Source organism: Cebus imitator, unplaced genomic scaffold (genome assembly GCF_001604975.1).
Source record: "Cebus imitator isolate Cc_AM_T3 unplaced genomic scaffold, Cebus_imitator-1.0 Scaffold82, whole genome shotgun sequence".
In the NCBI taxonomy this organism is placed as follows: Eukaryota; Metazoa; Chordata; class Mammalia; order Primates; family Cebidae; genus Cebus; species Cebus imitator.
In genome coordinates this window covers 979,789-985,131 of record NW_016107397.1, presented here as the reverse complement: position 1 = coordinate 985,131, position 5,343 = coordinate 979,789, and the positions used below count along the sequence as shown (strand labels likewise).

Here is a 5,343-nt window from a genome sequence, read left to right as displayed (position 1 = left end):
AAAAAAAAAAAAAAAAGAAAAGAAAAGAAAAGAAAGAAAGACAAACACCAGAAACAGTTGGAAACTGCGGTTTGTGGGAGAAAGGGATGCCCAGCTGACTAGGAAGCTATTTGAGCAGGGCTCAATAGCTTCAGTACAAAAGCCAGTGGAGAAATAAAAATAAAACACAGAATCCAGTCTGTGCCCTAAGCTACTCCCAGTCTGATTGAAAGAAGTGATGTAGGTGCATTTGTTTATTTATTTTTTTAATGCATTGGGGCCAGACGAGGTGACTCATGCCTGTAATCCCAGCACGTTGGGAGGCCGAGGCAGGTGGATCATGATGAGGTCAAGAGTTCGAGACCAGCTTAGCCAACATGGTGAAACTCGTCTCTACTGAAAATACAAAAATTAGCCAGGTGTGGTGGCATGTACCTGTAATCCCAGCTATTCAGATGCCTGAGACAAAAGAATTGCTTGAACCCGGGAGGCAGAAGTTACAGTGAGTGGAGGCTGTGGTGATCAGACATTGCACCACTGCACTCTAGCCTGGGCAACAGAGCAAGACTCCATCTTGAAAAAAAAAAAAAGCATGGGAAATGTTTGCATAAAAGTATATGAACAAGTATACATTGTTGTGGCTAACTTTTCTTCGCTTGGATTTGGGTGGGAACAACAGAGGTGGATAATTCAGAATTCATTTGCATTTAGCTTTCATTTATTTTTTGTTTGTTTCTTTTGAGACAGTCTGGCTTTGTCACCCAAGCTGGAATGCAGTGGTGCAATCTCAGCTCACTGCAACCTCTGCTTCTGGGGCTCAAGCCATCCTCCCACCTCAGCCTCCCAAGTAGCTGGGACTGCAGTGCGTACCACCGTGCCCAGCTAATTTTTTTGTACTTTTTGTAGAGACGGGGCTTCACTATGTTGCCGGGCTGGTCTCAAATTTCTGAGCTCAAGCGATCTGCCTGCCTTGTCCTCCCAAAGTGCTGGGATTCCAGGCATAAGCCACCGCACCCAGCCTGCATTTAGCTTTGGAATGTGCTAGATCTGAATGCAGGCATGAGTGAGATGCTTGGAATTGTCATTCTCCGGGAAAGTGCAGCCTAGGAGTTGCAGTTCAGCTGCTCCAAGCTGTCTCCCCATGGCCCTTGCCTCTCCTTGGAGCTGGCTGGCTGCCGCTGCTGCTGTGGCGTTCAGGGAAGAGCAAGTCAAATGTTTCAACCTTTGGGTGGTCCTTCCAGCTCCTGACAGACAATGGACCATGAATAAGTGGAGATGGCAATGAGGCTCAGGAGAACTTGATTAGCCGGGCACGGCCAATATGGTGAAACCCCATCTTTAAAAAAAAAAAAAAAAAAGAGTACTTGATTAGCTGAGAGAATGAGTGAGGAGTGCAGGTGGTGAGCCCAGCCATCTTTTTTGTGCCGCATCTCATGAGCCCTAGCTCTGGCTTTTTGTGTTTTGTTTTCATTTTTGTTTTTTGAGATGGAATTTTGCTCCGTCACCCAGGCTGGAGGGCAGTGGCACCATCTCAGCTCACTGCAACCTCCGCCTCCCAGGTTGAAGCAATTCTCCTGCCTCAGTCTCCCAAGTAGCTGGGATTATAGGCACATGCCACCACGCCCGGCTATGTTTTGTATTTTTAGTAGAGATGGGGTTTCACCATGTTAGCCAGGCTGATCTCAAACGCCTGGCCTCAAGTGATCTGCCTGCCATGGCCTCCCATGAGCTACCGTGCCCAGCCTGCTCTGGTTTTATATGCATCGTTCGCTGATATTATTACCACGAGATGCTGAGCTCTTCCTTAAAACAAGGAACCATGAGCTACTCATCTTTCAATTCTCTCTGTTCTAGCCCAGTGCCTGGTGAATAGCAGGCACTCAGCAATAAAAGAACACTTGCTTTTTGAAAAACAGCAGGCGGCCAAGTGGGGTGTGGCTCATGCCTATAAACCCAGCACTTTAGGAGGCTAAGGTGGGAAGAGTGCTTGAATCCAGGAGTTAAATACAGGTAGCTCTGCTCCAAAACACTAAGTAATTCACCTTAGAGATTCCCAGAGCATGCAGCTGGAAGTTTCACTGTTTAATGAACTGTTTCCCTATGTCATCACTGCTGTTTTTCTTTTCTCTCTCTTTTTTTTTGAGATGGGGTGTTGCTCTGTCGCCCAGGCTAGAGTACTGTGGTATGGCACAATCAGAGCTCACTGCAGCCTTGACCTCTCAGGCTTAAGTGAACCTCTCTTGCCTCAGCCTCCTTAGTAGCTGGGACCATGGGTGTACGCCACCACATCCGGCTAAGTTTTAAATTTTTTTGTAGAGATAGGGTCTTGCTATGCTACTAGGCTGGTCTCGAATTCCTGAGCTCAAGTGATCCTTCCACCTCAGCCTCCCAAAGTACTGGGATTATAAGCATGAGTCACCATGCCCAGCCTCCTGTGTTTTAAGAAGCACCCCTGATGTGCACTGTCTAACAGGGTACTCACTAGCCCCATGTGATCATTGAACTTGATTACAGTTAAATAACATTTAAAAGTCAGGTCCTCGGCTGCACTAGGCATATTTCAGGCATATTTCAGGTAGCCACATATGGCTAACATATTAGAAAGTTTATGTGACCATTTTCATAATTACAGGATTCTATTGGATAGCACTATTGTGGGTGATTCTGATGCGTGCTAAAATTTGGCAACCACTGAGCTTGAACATACAGTTTTCAACCCTGGATCCAGATTAGAATCTACCTGGTGGCTTTTTTTTTTTTCCTTTTTTTTCTGAAACACAGCCTCGTTCTGTTGCCCAGGCTGGAGTGCCGCGGTGCAATCTCAGCTCACTGCAACCTCCGCCTCCTGGCTTCCAGCAATTCAAGCCTCATCCTCCTGAGTAGCTGTGACTAGAGGTGCCTGCCACCACACCCAGCCAATTTTTGTATTTTTAGTAGAGACGTGGTTTTGCCATGTTGGCCAGGCTGGCCTGGAACTCTTGACCTCGAACAGTCTGCCCACCTCAGCCTCCCAAAGTGCTGGGATTACAGGCATGAGCCACAGCGCCTGGCCTCACGGGGGACGGCAGGGGGAGGCTTTTGAAACACAGGGATATCCCAACATGCCACAGACCAACTGAAACGGGCGCGGAGGCCGGGCGCGGTGGCTCACACCTGTAATCCCAGCACTTTGGGAGGTCGAGGCTGGTGGATCATAAGGTCAAGAGATAGAGACCATCCTGGTCAACAAGGTGAAACCCATCTCTACTAAAAATACAAAAATTAGCTGGCTGTGGTGGCGCGTGCCTGTAGTCCCAAGCTACTGAGGAGGCTGAGGCAGGAGAATTACCTGAACCCAGGAGGCGGAGGTTGCGGTGAGCTGAGATCGCACCACTGCACTCCAGCCTGGGTGACAAGAGCGAAACTCCGTCTCAAAAAAAAAAAAAAAGAAACGGGGGGCTGGGGGCGGTTCTGGGTGTTGCAGGAAGACATTAGTTTTTCAGTCTCCTCAATCTCAAAGCCAAAGTCCAAAACCTCCGCACGATCCCATGCACTTTTCACAGCATTGTTATTGAAGTCTTATGAGACCCTTACACTTACAGCTGCGTGTGCGCTACAGAAGAGCTTCTGGGGACACAGAGGGGCTGAGTACCTTGTCCACGGTGACACCGCTTTAGATGTTCCTGGGGACCGAAGGGCATTCCTGGAAGGCTTTGGGAATCGAGGGCAGGCAGGGAGAGGGAACAGCCTGTGGTTCCTGCCAGTTGGAGCCTGAGGAAGCCAGTAGACTTGGGGATGGCTGCCTTGCAGTGACAGCTGCTTTTAATTTGTGTCAAGAAGAAAAGCTGCCTTTTAATTAGAACAGTTTGGGATTTTTTTTTTTCAGCCGCCAGACTAACCCAGTTACCAGGGATTAGTGCAGTCAGGGGAAATGGAACACACACAGCCCTGGGCTTCCCTCTGGGCCAGCTCTGCTCACAGAGGGACCGCAGGGAGGGTCATTTCATTGCCCGCCACGTGCAGAGTCTGCAGAGGCAATGAGTGGCCAGTGCAAGAAGGAAAGTCAGCCCTGGCCAGTGGTGTGCGCCAAGTGACTGCAGCCAGGCGGCCAGTTGCTTGGTCTAGGATGGGGGGTAGGGGGTTGGTGTGGAGGGAGTCCTAGAGTGAGAAATTGAGGGAGCAACTTCATCTCTGAAACTCAAGAGGGTAAAGGCAGCACTTCTACCTTTGTTGATAGGTGCCCTGAGTTTTAGCCTTGGATCCTGACATGCCTTCCTTCTCCCAAGCCCTTTTTTTTTTTTTGGCAGGGTTGGGCAGTTTCTTTTGAGATTGAGTCTCACTCTGTCGCCCAGGCTGGAGTGCAGTAGCACCATCTCAGCTCACTGCAACCTCCGCCTCCCGGGTTCAAGCGACTCTCCCACCTCAGCCTCCCAAGTAGCTGGGTTTATAGGGACCCACCACCACAGCCAGCTAATTTTTGTATTTTAGTAGAGATGGGGTTTCACGATGTTGGCTAGGCTGGTCTCAAACTCCTGACCTCAGGTGATCCACCTTCCTCAGACTCCCAAAGTGCTGGGATTACAGGCATGAGCTACTATGCCTGGTTTGTTTTGTTTTATTTATGTATTTATTTATTTATGAAACAGAGTCTCACTCTGTCGCCCAGGCTGGACTGCAGTGGTGCAATCTTGGCTCACTGCAGCCTCCACCTCCTGGGTTCAAGAGTTTCTCCTGCCTCAGCCTCCCAAGTAGCTGGGATTACAGGCATGAGCTACTATGCCTGGTTTGTTTTGTTTTATTTATGTATTTATTTATTTATGAAACAGAGTCTCACTCTGTCGCCCAGGCTGGACTGCAGTGGTGCAATCTTGGCTCACTGCAGCCTCCACCTCCTGGGTTCAAGAGTTTCTCCTGCCTCAGCCTCCCAAGTAGCTGGGATTACAGGCATGAGCCACCACACCTGGCTAATTTTTGGATTTTTAGTAGAGATGAGGTTTCGCCATGTTGCTCAGGCTGGTCTCAAACTCTTGGGCTCAGGCAGTTCTCTCACCCCCAGCCTCCCAAAGTGCTGGGATTACAGGTATGAGCCACTGCACCTGGCTGAGACCCAGTCTCTTAAAAAAGAAAAAAAGGAAGATGAGGCTCCTCCTCCATGTCCTCCATGGTAGGAGCTCTCCCAGGTTATAAGCAAATTTCTTTCCAGGCTAGCATGGGGCTCTGCGTTTAGTTCACCCATTCATGATGCACTGAATATTTTGGCTCTCAGGAACAGAGTCGCCTGGCCTAACCATCATTGGCCCCATGAGCTCTTGGGCTCTCTGACAAGTCTGTTAACTTACCACCTCTCAACAAAACCACTTCTTTTTTTTTTTTTTTTTTTTTTTT

At 48.9% G+C, this 5,343-nt stretch overlaps 1 protein-coding gene across 1 annotated transcript in view; it reads left to right on the top strand.

Moving 5' to 3' along the window:
* HIP1 (huntingtin interacting protein 1) overlaps positions 1-5,343 on the top strand; it is a 209,141-nt gene that overhangs the window by 161,478 nt on the left and 42,320 nt on the right. The window lies entirely within an intron of this gene.